Here is an 11,586-nt window from a genome sequence, read left to right on the forward strand (position 1 = left end):
ACAAAGACAGAGAAGAGGTGGAAAAAATTGGCATCATGCTACTGATGCGATCCTCATGGAGGAAAATCTGCTGGGTTTCTTAAGGTCAAAGCTTTCCAAAAACTAGGAAAACTGCTGAGCAACAGTAGGCCAGTTGTGAGAGGTTTCCTTGACTTGGCAAAACTGGGATGTTAACATTGGACTCTGTCCTTGGCTCAAATCACCTGCCCTCACCTGCAGACAAAAGCACCACCACCAGCAGAAGCTACATCAGTCAATTTTATCAAAAAGCTGTGTTACATTTGGGAGACAAAAGGAAAACATATCAGACTCTGTGGATTAATGACAGGACTCTGCGAAACAGTTTCAAAGCAAAGGGTAGCAGCTTCTCTCTGGGACACTCCTTGTGCTCCAGGGCAGCCGGGCTGTCCCAGCTGCCCAGGACCCGGCGCTGCGCGGGCTCTGCAGAGCTGCACAGCGGGGAGGCAGCTTCGGGCACCTCAGCCCCTGGCCAGGAGTGGCTTCTTGCTCTGGACGGCTCCCTGGGGGCAAATGCAGGCTGCTGGCCTTCTGCTCTGGGCCCTAGCCTGGCCTTGCAGGGCTAATCCTCTTCCCTGTCTCAAATGTGCTAAAGACAGACTTGTTTGTTTCCAGCTCTGCACAGCATTGATTTGCACCACAAAATACTGAAGGACTGAAGCCTGAACTTCAGACCCTGCCTGAAGCCTCACCAACAGGACCTGAGCCAAAGCTGCCCTCTAGGTGACCCTTCCAACCAAATGTGCTGTGTATCTGCTCTTAACCAAGTATTGCTATCAAAAGGAACAATGCATCCATTCACTGGGGAAACATGTCTGCACCTTGCTGCTTTAGGAAAATGGACAAGGCCACAGCTGGCCCTGGCTCCTCCTTGAGCCCTGGGCAGGCTCAGGGAGAAAACCAAGAGGAGAATGAAATCAGCTGTCCCCCAGCAGAAGCTCTGTCACGTTGCCTGTCCAGCACTGTCAAAGCCGGGCTGCTCTCACAGCGCACTCGGAAGCCTCGTGGCCGCCAAAGGTGGAGGCTCCGCAGGATTTCCCAGTTCCCGGCCGTGGCTCTCCAGGGCTTGGCTGGGACAGCTTCCCCCAGCTGATGTGCCGCTCTGGATGAAGGGGAAAGCATTGGGATATCTGCTGATCTATCTTTCTTAACCACTAGAGGCAACCTTTTGTAATAATGCTGGGGTGCACTGCTTGGCTTCTCCTTTTCTGACTCTTTCTTGCACTTTTGCATTACAGTAAATGCCACTATTCCTCCAGCTGGTGTCTGGGTTTGCATCTCTGACCCTCCCCACCATCAACACAAACACACAGCCAATTTAGCACCAGACCTGCCTCTCTGCCAGCCAATCTCTTGGAAAAATCCCTGGTGCCCATCTCTGCAAATGAAATTCCCACTTGGCAACTTCCTTTTCTGCAGGCAGCTGAGAAAAGGAGCCACTCCCAGCTCTGGACACCTCTGGAAACCAGCTGCTTTCAGCAGTCACAACCCTGAAATGTCAACCTCCTTCCTTAACCTGCCACTGGGAGCTCCCACCAAGAGGCCTTTTGTCCAAGGATGCCCACAGAAGGGCTCCAGGAGGGAGCAGTTTGGAACACAACTCCTCCAGAGTTTAAACCTGCCTTTATCTAATGAGCACACACCAACCTGTCCCAAAGGGAAAGCAGGCAGGAAAGAGAAGCTGCTCTCCCACAACAGCAAACTCTCTGCTTTCTTCTGTTCCAGCTGGAGAGTGGAGAGCATGGGCTACACCTCATTTTGGGAAGGAACCTGGGAATTGGCCTGATCTGGGAGCCTAGCAGTGGGAATTTTCCTAAAGACATGGAGAAGATTCTCTGGAAGCAAAAGATTATGGCAATATTTCTGCAGGGAAAACAAAAACAAAAACAAACAAACAAAAACCCTAAAAAAAAAACTAAAAAAAAAACCTGAAGCATTTCAAGAAGTTCCCAGACTGAAATTTGTTCCCCAACATGACAGCCCAAATGTCTCTGTGGCGTTTCAGGAAGCTCAGGAATGAACCTGCAGGGCTTGGATAAACACCATTGGTGTGCGTCCCCCAGAGCACAAGCAGCTCCCCAACAAGACTTCAAGGCTGAGGGACAAAGCTTCCCCCTTCAGCTCTCCACAGCAGCTCTAGGAGTCTCTCTCCACTGCAAGGTCTCCTTTGTCAGTCTACAGTGACAAGAGCTGGCTGCAGGAGGCATTTGCATTGGAACTCTCCCCAGATGGGGGGAGGAAGAGGTGATTCCTGAGGAAAGAAAAGTGCAACACCATCTGGGAAGACACCAGTATGAGTTCCCCACAACTCTAGACCATTAATTGATGCCCAAAAAGTAGGTAATAAAACAGTGCTCCATAGTGTGGGGCCCATAGGGCAGGTATTGGTTTGTTCATCACCAGCAGTGAGGGGGATAGCTCCACCACAAACTCACTCGCCAATTCTTCACACAGTACTAGTTTTATACTTTTTTTTTTTTTTACTTCATGGGCACATTAACTTTTTCTAACCTCACATTGTAGCATATTTTCTAATTACACGATTAAAAAGCCCTTGTGGCACACTTGCAGTTTCTGCACGAGGTGGTCATCACTCTCCTGCTGGTCATTTTGGATGAGGGCTCAGAAGGCTTCCTCGGGCTTGAACTTCTCACCTCTCATTTCTGCAGGGTCTACAAGATTGTCTGCTCAAACACCAAGTGGTTACCATTTGCAGTTAGCTTGTTCTGCTAAATTTGCTGGTTTCTGGAAAGCGCTTCATTCCCATCCCCTGTTACAAAGTAAATGCTTCTTTCAGCACAGCTACAGCTTTTAGCATAGCTCAAGCATTTCCTCATTGCCTTGGCACCAAAAAGAAGCAAAGTAAGAGGGGGAAAACCAGGAGGGCGATGGGGCAACATTGTCTTATTGCCCAAGTATTACAATTCCTTGGGTAAAGCAACATCCATCCACAGGCCAGCACTTTAGCTTGGATGACAATGCTGACAAAATTGCTGCCCCTTCCTGCTGCTGTAGCTGACTCCAAATCAGAGAAATGTGCCAACTCTGCCAAAGACAGGCAGACATGGGAGATAAAAAGAGCCAGTCTGCTGAAAAGGAGACCAAATGAATGTTTTCTAATGCCCCCTTTTCATCCTTTCCCCAGCCAAGACAGAGCAATGTCCTTCCTCTCTGTCACCGATGGTGACCCAGGCACGGGATGCAGCGTAGGGACAGAGCCCGCCGCTGCTCTCAGTGCCCTGCCCTGCCCTTCCCTGCCCGCCTTGCCCGCCGAGTCCTGCCGTGCCGTGCCGTGCCGTGCGGAGCCCGGCCAGCGCCGGGAGCCGCCCCGCCCGCGCTGTGCCCGCAGCCCCGGCTCTGCCGCGCTCGTCCCCGCCAAGTCCGGCCCGCGCCGGGGCCGCGCCGGGCGCCAGCGCAGCGCCCCCCTCAGGCCGCGCGCCGCCGGCGCAGCCGCGGCCGTTGCGCCGCGGGCGTTGCGGCCACAGGCGGTGATCGGAGCCATGGCGGAGCTGCCGCTGCCCGCCGAGCTCAGCGCCAGCGCCTTCCCCGCCAAGCTGTGGCGCCTGGTGAACAGCCCCCGCGTCCGCTCCGTGCGCTGGGACAGCCGGGCCCGGGGGCTGCTCGTCGACCGCTGCCTCTTCGAGCGGGAGCTGCTCGGCCCGGGCCCCGCCCGCGGGGGCGGTGGCGCTGGGGCGGGGCCGGTGCCGCGCCCCTTCAGGGCCACGCAGTTCCGCAGCTTCGTCCGGCAGCTGTACCGCTACAGCTTCCGCAAGGTGCCGGGCTGGCTGGGCGCGGCTGCGCCGGGCGATGCCGGGGGCTGGCTGCACTACAGCAGCCCCTGCTTCCGCCGCGACCGCCCCGACCTCCTGCTGCGCCTCAGGCGGCGGAGCGCGGCCGACAGGCGGCGGCCAGCGGCGGGCCGGGAGGGCCGCAGGCGCCCGCCCCGCGGCTCCCGGCAGCTCCCCGGGGCGCGGCCGCTGCCGGACGGGCGGCACGGGCGCGGCCGCTTCCAGCCGCTGCCCCGGGAGCGGCCGCCGCTGCCGCCCGGGCGCCCGCCCAGCGGCTTCCTGCTGCTGCAGCGGGAGCGGACGCTGCCGGACGGGCGGGAGCTGCGCAGCCCCCGGCCCGGCCGCCTCCAGCAGCGCCCCGGGGAGCGGCCGCTGCTCGCCCGGCGCCCGCCCTGCGGCTTCCACCTGCTGCACCGGGAGCGGCCGCTGCCGGCCCGGCGGGAGGGGCCGAGCCGCTTCCAGGAGCTCTACGGGGAGCGGCCGCCGCCCGCCGAGCGGGAGGTGCTCGGGATCCCGCCCTGCCGCTTGCTCGGGCTCCACGGGGAGCGGCCGCTGCCGCTCGGGCAGGAGGGGCCCCCCAGCCACTTGCAGGAGCTCTACGGGGGGCAGCAGCCTCCGCTCGACCGGGAGGTGCTCCGGCTCCAGCCCTGCAGCTTCCAGCAGCTGCACAGGGAGCAGCAGCCCCAGCCCCCAGCTGTCGACCCACGAGGTAGGAAAAGAGTTCTAGCCTTGTTTTTCCAAAATGTAATATAAAGTGACCGTTTGAAGTATTTTTGCATGCAGCTCTGTCATTCTCAGCCAGCAATTGTCAAGCCTATTAGGAAGGGGCATTTAAGAGTCCAAAATATTCTCTGCCTGTTTTTCCTGCTTGCTGCCTGTGATGTTTGATCCAAGGCAGCAATAGAGCTCTGTGTCCCAGAGCCACATGTGTTGAGCATGATCAATGTGTTTGGATTCTTGCAGCCTCCCCAGGCACGTCAGCACCCAGCGCTCCACTTGGCCGTGCAGGTTGTGCAGCACCAATGGCCTCCAGTTCAGCTCAGAGCGCACCTGAGGAAGAGGGATGGCCACCACCAGATCTGGGCCTTGCAGTCGAGCAAATGATTCGGGAGATCAGGAGGTCCCTGTCTGAAAGATCTCCCTCTGCTCGGGTAACTCCCTTGGATGGGAACCAAAGGGGCTGGAGTGGGAGCTGCTGAACATTGTTACATGGCTCAGAAGCAAAGGCTTCTTTAATTGAACTTACTTCAGTATTATTTAATTACTTAATTATTCTTGGTAAAGAAATATTTTTAAAAGTCTCCCCTCCCCCCCCCCCCCCCCCCCCGCTTAGTGAGGATGAGCGTTGTGAGCCAAACTTGTGTTGGCCAAGTTTGAGTGCTCCTTTTCCTGGGAAGAATCCTTCCTACAGGGGCATTTGTGGTGATGGTTTGTAGCTTCTAAGAGTCTGTGTTTGATGGGAAGGAAGAGAAGAGTGTTTGGAGAATTGCCACTGAAGGCCAAGTGTCCCGTGCAGGGAGGGGCATGCGACAGGTGCCTGTTCCAGCAGCAGATGTGGGCTGTGCCTCTTTTGGGTGGGAAGGCCAAGGCAAAGCAGGGCTGGGCAGCAGCTGGTGCTGCTGTGTGAGCCCTGCCGGGCGTGTGGGCGCTCCCAGAGCTGTGTGTGGGGCTGGGCTGGAGCTGCAGCTCTCTGTCCTTGTGCAGATTATTATACATGTTGGCCAGAGAATGTCTCTCTGTCTATTCATGTGCTGACCCATTGCCTGCAGTACATTTATGATGGAGGCAGGGCAGACTCAAGGAGGGGAGTGGGATTTTTTGGATTTCCCAATGTCATATTCTCAAGTAGCTTGTCTTTTTTCTTCTGTAAACTCACACATAGCAGCTTTCAGAAGCATTTTATTCCGTAACAAAAGGAAACATTGCAGGCTCAGAACCATCTTTAGAATCTTTAGGATTCTGATGGAATCAGAATCGCAGAAGAGATGAATATTTTGGAACTGGTCCTAGTGAGAATATCTTTCTGCCCAAAGGTAATTTGCAGGTGCTTCATTGTGGACATTGACTTCCTCAGTGGAATAGGAACACTGTTTGGTTGTTTGGCTTTTCCTGTCTTTTGGCTTGTTTTTTCCTGCTCTCCTGATTTACACATTTTTGCCACTGGTCATGAATGTGATCCTGGAAGTAGCCTAGGTGCATAAATGCTTGCCTGGATCATACACATGGGGCAGCAGCAGAGGGCTCTGAAAAGCACCACGGTGTGATGGGCTGTCTGAGCGGCTGGGTGGGGCTGGTGGGACTCCCAGCCAGAAATGTGTGCCTTGCGTGTGGGTTTGCAGCACAGGGCAGGGCTGGGAGCGAGCTCTGCCCTTGCTGACAGCCGTGCTGGCAGCCAGGAGAGCCCCTGGCTTTCTGCTGGCTGGTTTCTCCCAGCTCCTGAGATAAGCCAGGGTCAGAGTGTGAGGGCACCTCCCCCACATCCCCTCACTTGGTGTCTTCTGGTTTTCTGTGTTCATGTTTTGTCCCAAAGATCATTTTGCAAGAGCTTCAGTTTCACCTTGGTCACCCAAATTCTGAGTTTAAAAGGCTTGTCATGTAAACCATGTGGGCAGTGTTCCCCCTGTGCTCCATGTCCTTTGGGAGTGGAGAAGGAGAGTTATTGTATCCCTGATGTGATTCCAGCAAAATAGTGAGTGATCTTTGGGTTCCTTTCTTTCTGTGCTTCTGCTCAGGACGGTATTGGTGTTGCCCCTGAATCTTCAGGAGGGGAGGCTGTGGACAGAGCTGCAGCAGAGGAGACTTCATCTGGCACCGAGAGCTGCAGGAACAGTTCCCAGGAGCCCGAGGAGCCTGGTAAGGACAGAGCCCACTTTGGTTTAGAGAGGTCTAAGGTGGCTGCTCTGAGCAGGGCTGGTGCTTCCTGGTGCCTTTAGTTCAAATCCTGCACCGGCACAACTTCCCTGAGTTCCATGCCCTCCATGCTTCTCCAGAGGCTGTGACACTGAGTCCTCTGCTGTGGCAAGAGAGCAGGGAATAAACCTGACCTGGTAGGAGTTGCGTCACCTAGCTGGGTGTCCCAATTTTGTGCTGATGTCCATGGATAAATTTGCTGCAGGATGACAGGGGAGGCCAGGCTGAGAGACTCTTGAAGGAACAGGGGATAAAAAGAGGAGTGAAAACTCAGGGTGGAAGTCCAAATCACTGCCTAAAAGTAGTACCAGTCTGCTGGTATCAGTCCTGACCCACAAGCAAAACAAGGAGCAGAACATCAGAGGCCAACCGATTGAAAAATCACAGTAAATCCAGTAAAACAAGGAGAAGCTTGAATGAGCCCTGATTAGCGAGACCTAAGAGGACAGAGGGAGCACTTTGGATCCGTTCCTTAGCCAAGCTGGTGCAGCCTGCAGGCCTCGTGGGGAGCTCTGTCCCTCCCAGCTCTTCCTGCCAGAGCTGAGGTCGAGTTGGAGCAGCTGCTGCTCGCTGCAGAGGGCACTTTGTAGATGCCAGGTAATGGATCTGGTTCATGACTCAGCTGCCAGCAGCCCTGAGCTTCAGCCATTTCAGTGGGGACTGAGGTCTCTCTGTCAGCACAGAGAAAGAACAAGGCTGGGCTTCTTTGTGGCAGCTGGGGCTGTCTGTGTTTCAAGCTCTCGTGGGTGCCCTTTGCACTGTGAGGGCTGAGACTTTATTGAGATACTTCAGTGTTTGGAAACACACTTTTGAACACTTGGAATGATCCCTGTTCTTTGAAGAGCAGGCTTCAACTTGCCAAGTGAGAGTCTGCCTTTCAGGCCATCTCTGGCAGTCCCTGGTAGAAGGACAATTGCTGCCCAAGGGAAAGGTGCACAGAGGCCAATACTGACTCAGTGTTCCCTTTGCTTCCCAGATGCCATCTGACCAACATCTCCAGGAGGGCTGCTCTGCATGGTGGGAAGAGACAGAGGAGAGCCTGTGACAATTGGGCAGGTAGAATTCCTCTGTTTGTAGATACATTTATAGATTTCTATGGTTCTATTTATCAATGCTTATACTTCTATTTATATATTATTATGTTCTGTTTATATGTCCATATATTTGTAGATCTGTGTAGTTAAATGTGGATATGTATAGAGTTTCAAAAGTGATAGAATTTTATTTCTATAGATGTAATTATATTTATAGATTTTCAAAGTTAAATTTATATATAAGTAAAAAATATATATATGTATGAAGCTATATTTATAAATGTGCACAGTTATATAGTAAGAGGAATATGAGTGTTTAACTGAATAGATTGATGTGGTGTAGGTCTAGGATGCATTTTTACTTCTTTCCCCCTCGGCTGCCTTTTTCACCTCTTGCTTTTCCCCCTGTGCCCCCTGTGTCCCCTCTCCCTGGGCTGGGTCCGAGCTGGCGGCCAGGCCGGGCGCAGCAGCAGTTCCAGCCCCGGCTGTCCCTGGAGCGCTGGGAACTGCCGGTGGCCCCAGGCACTGTCCCCTGAGGAGCTGCTGAAGGACGGTGAGACTGAGGGGGCTGAGGGGGCTTAGGGGGTGGTGGTGCTGAAGGGACGGTGACCCTGAGCTGCTGCTGGGGCTGAGGGCTGTGGGGCAGCCCAGGGCCATGGTGGCACTGAGGTGACAGGCAAGTGGCACAGGCTGAGGGGGTGGCGGGTCTAAGGGATGGGATGGGTCATAGGGACTGAGGGAGGTGAGAGGACTGTGAGGGGCTGGAGAAGCTGAAGGGGGCTGGGGGTTTGGCGAGAGCATGGCGGGGCTGAGGGGATGGAGGGGCCAGCAGGGAGCACAGAGGGCTCTGGGACTGCAGCTCTGCCAGGCCTTGGAACCAATTCCAGAGCTTCCACTTTTGCCACAGCTGCAAGGAAGACCTTGAGGAGAGCCGGAGACTGCCAGGAGCCAGCAGGGAGAAGCTGAGTGCCAGCAGCAGGAGCAGTGAGCGGGGCCCTGCTGCTGCCAGCCTGGAGAGAGCCCGGGTGAGGCCCCAGGGCCGGGGAGGCAGGGTGGGGCTGAGGCTGGCGTGGGTGCTCACCACAGCCCGGCCCGTTCAGCTGCTTTCTCTTTCTGACCCTCCTGGGGAGGTTCTGACACTTCCTCTAACCCTGATGGAAGTGCAGCTGCTGCCAATGGAAACGTCCCCATACTGACTCAGTGTTCCCTTTGCTTCCCACATGTCCCATCTGCTGTCCGTGTCCAGGAGATCTGCCAAACTTCATATAAGAACCAGTCTCCTCTGGCCACCCCCAGTTCCCACTGAAGATGGGACCACCTGCAGAGCACAGGGGACCAGCTGCAGCTCCAGGCCCAGCAGCTCTTGCTGGTCACAGCTGAGCCTGTGGCAAGCTCCAGGAGCTCCTGCCACCTCCCTCCCTGTTGGCAGCTCTCTCCCTCCAGCCCCAGGCCCTGCCAATCCCCGTTTTTCCCTCCCAGTTCACCCCTTTGCTTTGCCTTCCCTTATTAAACACTTTAACTTTTTCATTTGACTCGTGGCTCTGTCCGTGGAGCTGAAGCAGCACAAATCCTGAGCCCGGGGACACGCAGGGCCCTGCTGCCGTTCTCTTCCACGCCATCGTCTGTGCACGGGCAGAGAGGAACAAGGGCAGCTCAGGCTGCAAAGGTCCCTGTCCTGCTGCTCCAGTTGCACAGTACCGTGGAGTTGAAGGTCGTACTGAGTACACTGAAGGGAACAAGGATCCTGGGTTTTAGAAAAGCCAGCTTGAGTATGCTCTTCCATGGCAAACATCCACTGAGGGCAGAGGAGCTTGCGGTGCTGGAAGTTCTCCCCAAGAGCTTCCTGAAAGTATAGCAATGCTCCATGCATACACAGGGAGAGGAAGAGGGCAGAACCAGAGACCATGGTGGCCTAACAGTGAGCTCTGGGTGTGCCTCAAAGCCAATGAAGCAGCAGCAGCAGCAGCAGTGCAGTGGCTGTGACTCAGAGGCGCGAGCGTCCCAGTGGCCGCAGCGCTGTCAGGCAGTGCCTGCAGGCTGGGTGCGCTTCTGGCAGCTCTGCTCTCCCCACAAGTGAGGAATCGCAGCCCCTGTCTCAGGCCCAGTCAGAAAGCCAACCAAGTGAGACCAGAGGCAGGGGACCCTTCCCAGCTGTCTTGGACATGGCTGCAAAACAGCCGCTGCCTCTTCCTGTGCCCGTGTTTGGGGAGTGCTGAGCCCAGAGCTGGCCAGCTTGTGCTCTGCTGTGCCAGGAGCGTTCTGGGCGGGCAGGAGAAGTGCTGCGTGCACAGCGCAGCGTCCTGCAAGGGGCTGACCAGAGCCTCCTGCGGGAACAGGGCTCCGCTCCCTGGCTGGGAACAGCCTGGTTTTGCTGCCGTGAGCGCAGGCAGGAGTTCAGGCACGTGCAGAGGCAGCGGGCAGCTCGTGTTTGTAGGGGCCCGGGGCTGCGCGCCCAAAGCGACACGTGGGTGTGGGGAAGGAAGTGACACAGAGGTGGGGGAAGGAAGATGAGCTCGAGCTGGAGTGCCTGTGCTGCAAGGAGCAGAAGGAATTCAGCCCTGCCAGGGTTTCTGAAGTGTGTGTTGGTGTTCCCTGGGAAATGCAGACATTTGGGGAAGTGCCTTTGGAGGAGAGAAGCTTGATTGTCAAGGAAACTGCTTCCCCAGGAGCCCCCAGTGAGGTAGGGGCAATTACAATCTGCACCCCAGCTCATGCTCAGTATTTACTACAAACTTCAATAACAATAAAGTCAAACACAACAGATGACTGATCCTACCTTCTGCTTCCCAAACACAGCCAAGGGTGGCAGCAGCTACAGCTCCATTCTCCTGAGCTCACAGCGCAGCGCAGCTGTTCCAGCCACACCAGCACGGGACTGGCCGCAGGTTGTACAGCCCGTGCCTGAGCCAGGATCAGGGCGCGTTTCCTCTCAGGTAATGGGAGCCCCGCGCTCTTCCACAGGAGAATGAATGTGAAGAATGCCAGAGCAAATTGAAGTCTCTTGAGCCTGGTGAAGATGAAATCTGCTTCTGTCCTTGTATAGAGCTATGGGTTTGTTTACGTGGCTTCTCCTTCCCTTTTCTGACTGGGCTTTCTCACCTGCAGTTTTCAGTAGAAAAGTGAAGCCATAGGTGGAATAAATAGACTCCACAACCTGATATAGTTATGAAGTGGGTCTGTATTGTCAGCACCCGGCACAATCGAGATAGCTCTCCTGAAAACTTGTGCCTTGAGCCCTGGTCTGAGCCCCATCTTTTACTCACAAAGGTGCTCCATATAGATGACATTGCTCAACCTTTTCATGCATATCCAACCCCTGGCCCTGCCTGTCCTCGCCTGGCATGATAATTAGATCCATGCCCTTCTGAGCATGCCTTGTTCATGGTGGGGGTCACATGGGAGTCTTTGGTGGTCTCTGAGGCCGAAGACTGTGGTCATCCTTATGGCTGAACTTTTCAACTTTTCTCCTTTGCGCGTGTGGTTTGGTCCCTTGGTGCTTATCTGAGTACGTCTGTTGGTCTTAATGAGCTTGGAGACAGAGGAGTCCCTTTATCTGGGTTTCTGCATCTTCTCCCAGTATTGTTTTTTATGCAAGAAGCTTCTGAAATTTGCATTTTTCTATTCTTTTTGTACTATGACAGAGGTTTCTTAAGTAAAAGGTTAAAATTCAACATATAATTCTGCAAGCTAAAATTTAAATGCTTCATTCATATTGCTAACTCAAGGGAGCTCCAAAAATCTCTCTTTCAAAAGCAACAAACCTTTGAAAGGTTGAACCTCAACAGAACTGTGATCCTCAATCAATACCTCCTTCTTCCACTTGCTTAAAATCTCTT

The sequence above is a fragment of the Passer domesticus genome, unplaced genomic scaffold, assembly GCF_036417665.1.
Source record: "Passer domesticus isolate bPasDom1 unplaced genomic scaffold, bPasDom1.hap1 HAP1_SCAFFOLD_85, whole genome shotgun sequence".
Taxonomy (NCBI): Eukaryota; Metazoa; Chordata; class Aves; order Passeriformes; family Passeridae; genus Passer; species Passer domesticus.